Raw genomic sequence first — 12,816 nt, 5'->3', positions numbered from 1 at the left:
ACAATCACCATGATCTTCTATCTCTTCTTCTACCTCATAGCCATCGCCACCCTAATCATCACCACCCTAAAACCGTCGTTTACTACCACCATCTCAATCGTGAACCACCATACGTAACCATAACTATTACTAATGCCGTGTTATTATTACTTTTTATCAAGACCAAAGACAAGCACCCACCACAAGCGATCACCTTTGAAACCCAACCTTCCACCACCACGAACCACTTTATCTTCTTCGACTAACCACCACAACCTACGACACTTCACCATCACCACCGCACCCACCACACCTCTCCCCTCTCTCTATACTTTACTGCTACGGTTCATACATGCTACTGTCACTATTTTGGTTCCATGAACAACCACCTTCACATATTTTTTTTCTTTCTTCTCTCAACAACCGCAAGAAACCACTCTTATACGTCACCAATCGCCACTACCTGTTACTGTTCCGATATATATATATTTTTTTCTTGGTCGACACCTAAACAGTCCATGCTGCTGTTGTTCTTTACTGCAGCTATTATGATCATTTGTTTCTGTCCCGTACGAACACCCCACCTTTATGCTACCCATCGAACTTTTTCTTTTTTTTTGTTGTTTACCATAAAGAAAAAAAAGAATGAAAGAATTAATGTAAATATTGAATGGAGGTGTCGGCAAGTGGAGGATGGAGGGAATCCTAGATCCCACGCATTTTTATTTATTTATTTACTTAGGAATCGTGATTTTGAGCCAAATGATTTTCTTGGATCGATGAGTTGGACCGAGGCCCAATTTAATTAAGTGATCCATGTTGTTTGTGTAGATGGGCCGAAAAGAATGATGATGATGATGATCTTAGCGATTAACAAAATTAACTGTGATGAATAATTATCGTGATGATTATCATGATGAGTAGGTGATGACTATGATTCATGATTTATGTATAGATTATGATGATATCACGATTAAAAGGGTGATAATTTTATGTTAGTGACGATGACGTTGTTCGATGATGAGAAGCATGATGATGATGATAAACGTTAATGGTGACTAGTGATGCTAGATGATATTGATGAAGATCATGATTATTATGGTCTTTGGTCAATTTAAATTTAATTAGGAAGAAGAAGATGAAGAAGACAAACGAGTTATATATTTATGTATGTGAATTAAATTAGAAAGTAAGGAACATAGGAAGGGCTGAGTGTTGTTTGGGGTGAACGCAAGGTCCAGGGTTCGATTCTGGCATGCATCAATATTTCTTTTTATTTACACTTTCACTGTTAATGGACTAGGGCCACTAGTATTTAATTGGGCTTCCAAATTCTATCCGGGCTTTTGATAAACTGGGCTTACTAAATGGGTTTCATGTATTTAAGATGTTGGGCCATAAGGTATTACTTTTATTTTTATTGTTATTATTATTATGAATTATGTATTATTATTAAGTATTAGTATTATTAAGATTATTATTATTATCATTATTTATAAGATTATTATTATTATTATTATTATATTATTATTATTATTATTATTATTATTATTATTATTATTATTATTATTATTATTATTATTATTATTATTATTATTATTATTATTATTATTATTATTATTATTATTATTATTATTATTATTCTTCTTATAATTATTACTAAATTATCAATTTTATTAAAATTAACATTTTTATCACCATTATTATTGAACATCCATTTTCTAAGTTTTCCAACAATACATTGAACAATAAAGATCACCAAAAACGGAGAACCATCTAAAAACTGGCTAATAAAGCGAGGTTCAAGTTGATGCATAAACTCAACTAATTAATCTTGAATCGTACGGCTGCAATCTGCAGATTGCCCCGCCAGTATATGCTTACAATTTTTATCAGCGCATATATAGCAGACAAAATTGATCATCATTGCCTTTTGTATGTTTCCATAAAATATATCAGAAATAACAAACAACCATAACAGTCAAGGAAATGTAACTGAAAAAATAAAACACAAACAACCATCATGTTCATTCACCCATTCTCTAATTACCTTTATACTCAATACTCAAATTTGTAACTGTGCACTCATAGATGTAAAATCACGAGCAGTTCATGCGAATAGATTACAGGTTCATAAATGTCCTTGTTACATATATAAGAGACTAAACAAACAATGACATAAATATTTGTACCAAAACTCTACATAGTTGATGAACTAACCAAAACCAGCATGAGTAGATACTTTCCATTTTATTACACGATCAAACACTGTTGGTTTATCAAACACTGGCTATTTCAGTGTAGCTAAAACAAAAACAAAAATTCAATGTGTATTTACTATGTGGTAGTAAGCTCTAGTAATCTATTTAGGCATTTCATCAATCTTAACTTGATATGCTTATAAAACAATAAATTTCCTTACATAGATAAATAAGTCAGAATTTTGGTCTAGTATCTATTTTAATCATGTTCCTTACAATGAAAACATTAAATTCAAAACACATAAACTAACATTACCAAGCATACAATCTATACCTAACTGAGCTTATATTTAATAATCAAATTGAAAAATGGGATGAATAACAACATTAAAAAACAACACGATACATTACCTCTTTGAGCTCGTAAATTCGTTGGAAACATTGACAGTCGAAAACAACTTGAAGATTTCCAACAACGGCATAAATAACAGCTAAAAAAAAATCATCATCACCTGAAACATTTTTCAGAAATACATGCTAATAAACATTTTCAAAAGACATAAACCCCAAAATTAAATGAAAATCATTCAAAGAAACCCTAAACTTACCAATTCCAAATCAAACAACAAAGTAAATTCCCTAAATCTACTGACAATCGGCTGTCATCGCTTCATTGATGATGACTATCGGCTGTCATCGCTTCGTTGCTGACTTAACAATTTAAAAAAAAAACCCTAAACTAAAAGTAGCGAGTGTTACCTGCGGAGACTATGAAATCGAAGAAGATGATAGATCGAGTAGATGGTGAAGATGGCGGATGGTGATGGATCAGAGGAGATGGTGAAGATCAGAGGATAGATATGGTATGGTGATGGATCAGAGAAGATGGTGAAGATCAGACGATAATGGTATGGTGATGGATTAGAGAAGCTGGTGATATATCTACCCTAACACGCTACGCCTCTTTGTGTGGTGGAGAATTGCCAACCATGAACATTAATATTATGTGAGGGGAAATGCCAAGTGGACCAATAGGGTTGAAATGTTTAGTTCCCCTAATAGTAGATGGGTAATAGTAAAATAGCTAGAAATACATGCTTCCTAAAGGAATGTATTCCGTGACTTTTATTGATCGAATGTGCAGCCTATAAATACAGGGAGTTTACAACAGATTTACATAGTCAGTAGCTAACATCTAGGAAACAAACTATACACTATCTAAGGGGATGTATTTGACTATTTTCTGTTACAAAGTATCGGATATATACACATGTATTTTGACTTATTATTTTGTTGACTAATATTCCCCCTCATTCGAAGCATTCGAGTCTCGAATGAAATGTCCCGTTCATATTGATTATAAACGTTCCATATTAATTGATTTCATTGTGAGGTTTTGACCTCTATATGAGACTTTTTCAAAGACTGCATTCATTTTTAAAACAACCATAACCTTTATTTTATCAATAAAGGTCTTAAAAACATTACGTAGATTATCAAATAATGATAATCTAAAATATACTATTTACACACGACCATTACATAATGGTTTACAATAGAAATATATTACATCGACATATGTTTCTTGAATGCAGTTTTTACACAATATCATACAAACATGGACTCCAAATCTTGTCCTTATTTTAGTATGCAACATCGGAAGCTCTTAATATTCACCTGAGAATAAACATGCTTTAAACGTCAACAAAAATGTTGGTGAGTTATAGGTTTAACCTATATATATCAAATCGTAACAATAGACCACAAGATTTCATATTTCAATACACATCCCATACATAGAGATAAAAATCATTCATATGGTGAACACCTGGTAACCGACATTAACAAGATGCATATATAAGAATATCCCCATCATTCCGGGACACCCTTCGGATATAATATAAATTTCGAAGTACTAAAGCATCCGGTACTTTGGATGGGGTTTGTTAGGCCCAATAGATCTATCTTTAGGATTCGCGTCAATTAGGGTGTCTGTTCCCTAATTCTTAGATTACCAGACTTAATAAAAAGGGGCATATTCGATTTCGATAATTCAATCATAGAATGTAGTTTCACGTACTTGTGTCTATTTTGTAAATCATTTATAAAACCTGCATGTATTCTCATCCCAAAAATATTAGATTTTAAAAGTGGGGCTATAACTCACTTTCACAGATATTTCCTTCCTCGGAAATAAGACTTGGCCACGGATCGATTCATGAACCTATACAAATATGTACATATATATCAAAGTATGATCAAAATATAATTACAACCATTTTTATTATGTTTTAAAGATTTGAGTGTATTAAGTCAGCTGTCCTCGTTAGTAACCTACAACTAGTTGTCCACAGTTAGATGTACAGAAATAAATCGTTATATATTCTCTTGAATTAATCCATGACCCAGTGTATACACATCTCAGGCTAGATCACAACTCAAAGTATATATATTTTTGGAATCAACCTCAACCCTGTATAGCTAACTTCAACATTACTGCATATCGAGTGTCTATGGTTGTTCCAAATAATATATATACATGGGTCGATATGATATGTCAAAACATTTGCATACGTGTCTATGGTATCCCAAGATTACATAATATATTATAATACATGTATAATACAATATAAGTTGGTTAGGATATGATTTGTATAGATTTGTTAAACATTTCCTGTAGCTAAAAAGATCAAAAATATCCAATCTTGTTTTACCCATAACTTCTTCATTTTAAATCCGTTTTGAGTGAATTAAATTGCTATGGTTTCATATTGAACTATAATTTAAGAATCCAAACAGAAAAAGTGTAGGTTTATGGTCAGAAATTTAAGTTACATGTCAATTACTAAAGAGGTAGTCATTTCCGTTGAAGAACGACATCTTGATGACCATTTTGAAAAACATACTTTCACTATGAGTTTAACCAAGATTTTTGGATATAGTTTCATGTTCATATGAAAAATCATTTTCCCAGAAGAACAACTTTAAAATCAAAGTTTATCATAGTTTTTAATTATCCAAACGAAAACAGCCCCCGGTTTCACTACGACGGCGTATATCCGATTTTATGGTGTTCATCGTGTTTCCAGATTTTAAATCATTAAGTTAGCATATATTATAGATATAGAACATGTGTTTAGTTGATTTTAAAAGTCAAGTTAGAAAGATTAACTTTTGTTTGCGAACAAGTTTAGAATTAACTAAACTATGTTCTAGTGATTACAAGTTTAAACCTTCGAATAAGATAGCTTTATATGTATGAATCGAATGATGTTATGAACATCATTACTACCTCAAGTTTTCTAGATAAAACTATTGGAAATGAGAAAAATGGATCTAGCTTCAAAGGATCCTTGGATGGCTTGAAAGTTCTTGAAGCAGAATCATGACACGAAAACAGTTCAAGTAAGATTTTCACTCGAAATAAGATTGTTATAGTTGTAGAAATTGAATAGAAGTTTGAATATGAATATTACCTTGAATTAGAAAGATAACCTACTGTAAATAACAAAGGTTCCTTAATCTTAGATGATTACTTGGAATGGATTAGAAAGCTTGGAAGTAAACTTGCAAACTTGGTAGTATTCTTGATTTTTATGAAACTATACTTATGGAATTTATGAAGAACACTTAGAACATGAAGATGGAACTTGAGAGAGATCAATTAGATGAAGAAAATTGAAGAATGAAAGTATTTGTAGGTGTTTTTGGTCGTTGGTATATGGATTAGATATAAAGGATATGTAATTTTGTTTTCATGTAAATAAGTCATGAATGATTACTAATATTTTTGTAATTTTATGAGATATTTCATGCTAGTTGCCAAATGATGGTTCCCACATGTGTTAGGTGACTCACATGGGCTGCTAAGAGCTGATCATTGGAGTGTATATACCAATAGTACATACATCTAAAAGCTGTGTATTGTACGAGTACGAATACGGGTGCATACGAGTAGAATTGTTGATGAAACTGAACGAGGATGTAATTGTAAGCATTTTTGTTAAGTAGAAGTACTTTGATATGTGTCTTGAAGTCTTTCAAAAGTGTAAGAATACATATCAAAACAAAACATGTATATACATTCTAATGGCGTCGTTAAGTCTTCGTTAGTCGTTACATGTAAGTGTTGTTTTGAAACCTTTAAGTTAACGATCTCAATTAATATTGTTAACCCAATATTTATTATATCAAATGAGATGTTAAATTATTATATTATCATGATATTATGATGTATGAATATCTTTTAATATGATATATACATTAAAATATCGTTACAACGATAATCGTTACATATAAGTCTCGTTTCGTAATTCTTGAGTTAGTAGTCTTGTTTTTACATATGTAGTTCATTGTTAACACACTTAATGATATATTTAAATATCATTTTATCATGTTAAATATAGTGTATCAATATCTTAATATGATACATATGTATTTAGTAGACGTTATCATAACGATAATCGTTATATATACATTTCGAGTTTCTTAACTTAGTAATCTCATTTCTTATGTATATCACACATTGTTAATATATTTAGTGAGATACTTACTCATCATAATCTTATGTCAACCATATATATATGTCTATATATACCACAACATGTAGTTTTTACAATTTTGTAACGTTCGTGAATCGCCGGTCAACTTGGGTGATCAATTGTCTATATGAAACTTATTTCATTTAATCAAGTCTTAACAAGTTTGATTGCTTAACACATTGGAAACATTTAGTCATGTAAATATCAATCTCAATTAATATATATAAACATGGAAAATTTCGGGTCACTACAGTACCTACCCGTTAAATAAATTTCGTCCCGAAATTTTAAGCTGTTGAAGGTGTTGACTAATCTTCTGGAAATAGATGCGGGTATTTCTTCTTCATCTGATCTTCACAATCCCTAGTGAACTCGGGTCCTCTACGAGCATTCCATCGAACCTTAACAATCGGTATCTTGTTTTGCTTAAGTCTCTTAACCTCACGATCCATTATTTCGACGGGTTCTTCAATGAATTGAAGTTTTTCATTGATTTGGATTTCGTCCAACGGAATAGTGAGATCTTCTTTAGCAAAACATTTCTTCAAATTCGAGACGTGGAAAGTGTTATGTACAGCCGTGAGTTGTTGAGGTAGCTTCAGTTGGTAAGCTTTTGGTCCGACACGATCTATAATCTTGAATGGTCCAATGTACCTTGGATTTAGATTCCCCCGTTTACCAAATCGAACAACGCCTTTCCAAGGTGAAACCTTAAGCATGACCATTTCTCCAATTTCAAACTCTATATCTTTTCTTTTACTGTCCGCGTAGCTCTTTTGTAGACTCTGGGCGGTTTTCAATCGTTGTTGAATTTGGATGATTTTCTCGGTAGTTTCTTGTATTATCTCCGGACCCGTAATCTGTCTATCCCCCACTTCATTCCAAAAAATTGGAGACCTACACTTTCTACCATAAAGTGCCTCAAACGGCGCCATCTCAATAATAGAATGATAACTGTTGTTGTAGGAAAATTCTGCTAATGGTAGGTGTCGATCCCAACTGTTTCCGAAATCAATAACACATGCTCGTAGCATGTCTTCAAGCATTTATATCATCCTTTCGCTCTGCCCATCAGTTTGTGGATGATAGGCAGTACTCATGTCTAGACGAGTCCCCAATGCTTGTTGCAACGTCTGCCAGAACCTTGAAACAAATCTACCATCCCTATCAGAGATAATAGAGACGGGTATTCCATGTCTGGAGACAACCTCCTTCAAATACAATCATGCCAACTTCTCCATTTTGTCATCTTCTCTCATTGGCAGGAAGTGTGCTGACTTGGTGAGATGATCAACTATTACCCAAATAGTATCATAACCACTTGCAGTCCTTGGCAATTTAGTAATGAAATCCATGGTAATATTTTCCCATTTCCATTCCGGGATTTCAGGTTGTTGTAGTAGACCTGATGGTTTCTGATGTTTAGCTTTGATCTTAGAACACGTCAAATATTCTCCTACATATTTAGCAATATCGGCTTTCATACCCGGCCACCAAAAGTGTTTCTTGAGATCTTTATACATCTTCCCCACTCCGGGATGTATGAATATCTAGTTTTATGTGCTTCTTTAAGTACCATTTCTCTCACATCTCCAAACTTTGGTACCCAAATTCTATCAGCCCTATATCGGGTTCCGTCTTCCCGAATATTAAGATGTTTCTCTGATCCTTTGGGTATTTTATTCTTCAACTTTCTTCTTTTACAACCCCCTGTTGCGCCTCCTTTATTTGAGTAGTAAGGTTAATACGAATAATTATATTCATAGCTTTTACCCGTATAGGTTCTCTGTCCTTTCTACTCAAAGCGTCGGCTACCACATTCGCCTTCCCCGGGTGGTATCGAATCTCAAAATCATAGTCATTCAACAGTTCAATCCACCTGCGTTGTCTCATATTAGTTGCTTCTGATTAAATATATTTTGGAGACTTTTGTGGTCGGTATATATAATACTTTTGACCCCATATAAATAATGCCTCCAAGTCTTTAATGCAAAAACAACAGCACCCAATTCCAAATCGTGAGTTGTATAATTTTGCTCGTGAATCTTCAATTGTCTAGACGCATAAGCAATCACCTTCGTTCGTTGCATGAATACACAACCGAGACCTTGCTTTGATGCGTCACAATAAATCACAAAATCATCATTCCCTTCAGGCAATGACAATATAGGTGTCATAGTTAGCTTTTTCTTCAATAACTGAAATTCCTTCTCTTGTTCATCCTTCCATTCAAATTTCTTCCCTTTATGCGTTAATGCAGTCAAGGGTTTTGCTATTTTGGAGAAATCTTGGATGAATCTTCTGTAGTAACCAGCCAATCCTAAAAATTGACGTATATGCTTCAGAGTTTTTGGGGTTTCCCACTTTTTAACAGTTTCGAGCTTTGCTGGGTCCACCTGGATACCTTTTTTGTTCACTATGTGACCGAGGAATTGAACTTCTTCCAACCAAAATGCACACTTTGAAAACTTAGCATACAGTTTTTCTTTCCTCAATACTTCTAGCACTTTTCTCAAATGTTCTTCGTGTTCTTTTGATCATTCTTTGAGTAAATAAGTATGTCATCGATGAAAATAATGACAAACTTGTAAAGATATGGCCCACACACTCAGTTTATAAGGTCCATGAACACAGCTGGTGCGTTAGTCAATCCAAACGGCATAACCATAAACTCGTAATGACCATAACGCGTCCTAAAAGCAGTTTTTGGAATATCATCCTCCTTTATTCGCATTTGATGATATCCAGAACGTAAATCGATTTTCGAATAAACTGACGAGCCTTGTAGTTGATCAAATAAGTCGTCAATTCTCGGCAGTAGATAACGGTTTTTGATGGTAAGTTTATTCAACTCTCTGTAGTCAATACACAACCTAAATGTACCATCCTTCTTCTTGACAAACAAAATAGGAGCTCCCCATGGTGATGTGCTTGGTTAAATGAAACCACGTTCTAATAGTTCTTGCAGTTGGCTTTGCTGTTCTTTCATCTCGCTGGTTGCGAGTCTGTAAGGAGCACGAGCTATTGGTGCAACTCCAGGTACAAGTTCTATTTGAAATTCAACAGATCGATGTGGAGGTAGTCCCGGTAATTCTTTCGAAAATACATCGGGAAATTCTTTTGCGACGGGAACATCATTGATGCTCTTTTCTTCAGTTTGTACTTTCTCAACGTGTGCTAGAACAGCATAGCAACCTTTTCTTATTAGTTTTTGGGCCTTCAAATTACTAATAAGATGTAGCTTCGTGTTGCCCTTTTCTCCGTACACCATTAAGGGTTCTCCTTCTTCTCGTACAATGCGAATTGCATTTTTGTAACATACGATCTTTGCTTTCATCTCCTTCAGCCAGTCCATGCCAACTATTACATCAAAACTTCCTAACTCTACTGGTATCAAATCAATCTTAAATATTTCGCTACGCAGTTTAATTTCTCGATTCTGGCATATATAATCTGCTGAAATTAATTTACCGTTTGCTAATTCGAGTAAAAATTTACTATCCAACGGCGTCAATGGACAACTTAATTTAGCACAAAAATCTCTACTCATATAGCTTCTATCTGCACCCGAATCAAATAAAACGTAACCAGATTTATTGTCAATAAGAAACGTACCCGTAACAAGCTCCGGGTCTTCCTGTGCCTCTGCCGCATTAATATTGAAAACTCTTCCGCGGCCTTGTCCATTCGTGTTCTCCTGGTTCGGGTGATTTCTAATAATGTGGCCCAGTTTTCCACATTTATAACAAACTACATTGGCATAACTTGCTCCGACACTACTTGCTCTGCCATTACTCGTTCCGACACCATTTGTTCCTTTCGTTCTGTTAACCCCTGGTCCGTAGACCTCACACTTCGCCGCGCTATGACCATTTCTTTTACACTTGTTGCAAAATTTGGTGCAGAACCCTGAGTGATACTTTTCACACCTTTGGCAAAGCTGCTTCTGATTGTTGTTGTTGTTGCGGTTGTTATTGTTGTTGGGATGATTGTTGTAGTTGTTGTTGTTGTTGTTGTTGTTGTTGTTGTTGTTGTTGTGCCGTTTGTTGTAGTTGCGATTGATGTTGTGATTGTTGGGATAGTTGTTGTTGTATTGGTGACTCTTATCACCGTTTTCCTCCCACTTTCTTTTGACTAGCTTCACGTTGGCCTCTTCGGCCGCCTGTTCTTTAATTCTTCCCTCAATCTGGTTCACTAGTTTGTGAACCATTCTACATGCCTTTTGTATGGAGGCAGGCTCGTGTGAACTTATATCTTCTTGGATTCTCTCCGGTAACCCTTTCACAAACGCGTCGATCTTCTCTTCCTCATCTTCGAATGCTCTAGGACACAATAGGCACAATTCTGTGAATCGTCTTTCGTACGAAGTAATATCGAATCCCTGTGTTCGTAACCCTCTAAGTTCTGACTTGATCTTATTGACCTCGGTTCTGGGACGGTACTTCTCGTTCATCAAGTGCTTGAATGCTGACCACGGTAGCGCGTAAGCAGCATCTTGTCCCACTTGCTCTAGATAGGTATTCCACCATGTTAACGCAATACCTGTGAAGGTATGCGTAGCGTACTTCACTTTGTCTCCTTCAGCACACTTACTTATGGCAAACACCGATTCAACTTTCTCGGTCCACCGTTTCAATCCGATTGGTCCTTCGGTCCCATTAAATTCTGAAGGTTTGCAGGCAGTGAATTCCTTGTAGGTGCATCCTACACGATTTCTTGCGCCGTTAGCTGTATTGTTAGATTCAGAGTTATTGTTGGTATGTAGCGCGGCCTGTACTGCGGCTATGTTTGAAGCAAGAAAGGCACGAAATTACACTTCGCTCATATTCAAGGTGTGTCGAGTAGTCGGTGCCATTTCCTTCAAAATAGTCAAATGAAACAAGTTAATCATACAGAATATTGAGAGTAGTCAATAGTATCTCGTAGCATAATATGAACTCATTTATAAAAGCTTTTTCTTCATATTAGCGTTTTATAAGTTTAAATTCGGGTACTACCTACCCGTTAAGTTCATACTTAGTAGCTAATATACAATTCAACTACTACAATTCCATATGAAAAACTGATTATAATAATATATCACATACAAATATTCTTCAAACTTACAACTTCGCTATATTACATATAACATGAAATATAGTACACTATGATACAGGACAGTTTTGAAGATAAATCTAGTTAATACGCAAGTTATTCAGCAAAGGAAATAAAGACACGTAATTCATAAGTCCAGAAACAAGTCATGCATTCTGGTTTTACTAAGATGACTTCCCATCCTTGGTCTTGTGGAAAATAACCGTTATGACCATTGGCTAGGCAGCATGTTGTAATGTCGTCAAAAGGATGAGGGTTTCGTAATGTCCAACAGCCCCGTAATATTCTAAAAACCTTGTTTCTCACCCCAACTACTGAATCCGTCACTTGTGGGAAAGTTTTATTTAAAAGCTGCAATCCGATGTTCTTTTTCTCACTTTGGTAAGAAGCGAACATCACTAACCCGTAAGCATAACATGCTTCTTTATGTTGCATGTTAGAAGCTCTTTCTAATTCACGAAATCCTATGTTGGGATATGTTGAGTCAAAATAGGTTCTTAACCCGTAGTGTAAAATTGCATTTGGGTTCCCCGCATTTAACGCTTTAAAGAAAACACGGCGTAACTTAAAGTCTCCCCAATGTGATATACCCCACCTATCAAAGGAAAGCCTTTTATAAACTAAGGCATTTCTGGAAAGTCTTTCAAATGTTTGACAAGTTAATTTTGCCATAACTAAATGTGCTGATGAATTCTGACCGGCTCTAGACAAGATTTCCTCAATCATATCCTCTGGTAGGTCTTCTAAAATATTCGGTTGTCTACCCTTAATGTCCATTTTGTTTTTATACTGTAAAATAGACAAGGATTAGATTCGTAATAACAAACAATACAAGCAATTTTTACATAGAACATAAAAGTACAAGCACACTACAATACATTTATTACACAACATGCTCACACCCCTCTAATCTGAATCAATGGTTTCTTCTTCTTCGGAATTGGTTCTTTTTCCTAATCTTCTAGGGATATATGATGTTCCTCTAATACGAGTCATCGTTT

This window comes from Rutidosis leptorrhynchoides, chromosome 7 (assembly GCF_046630445.1).
Source record: "Rutidosis leptorrhynchoides isolate AG116_Rl617_1_P2 chromosome 7, CSIRO_AGI_Rlap_v1, whole genome shotgun sequence".
Classification (NCBI taxonomy): domain Eukaryota; kingdom Viridiplantae; phylum Streptophyta; class Magnoliopsida; order Asterales; family Asteraceae; genus Rutidosis; species Rutidosis leptorrhynchoides.
This window is presented reverse-complemented; position numbering follows the sequence as displayed.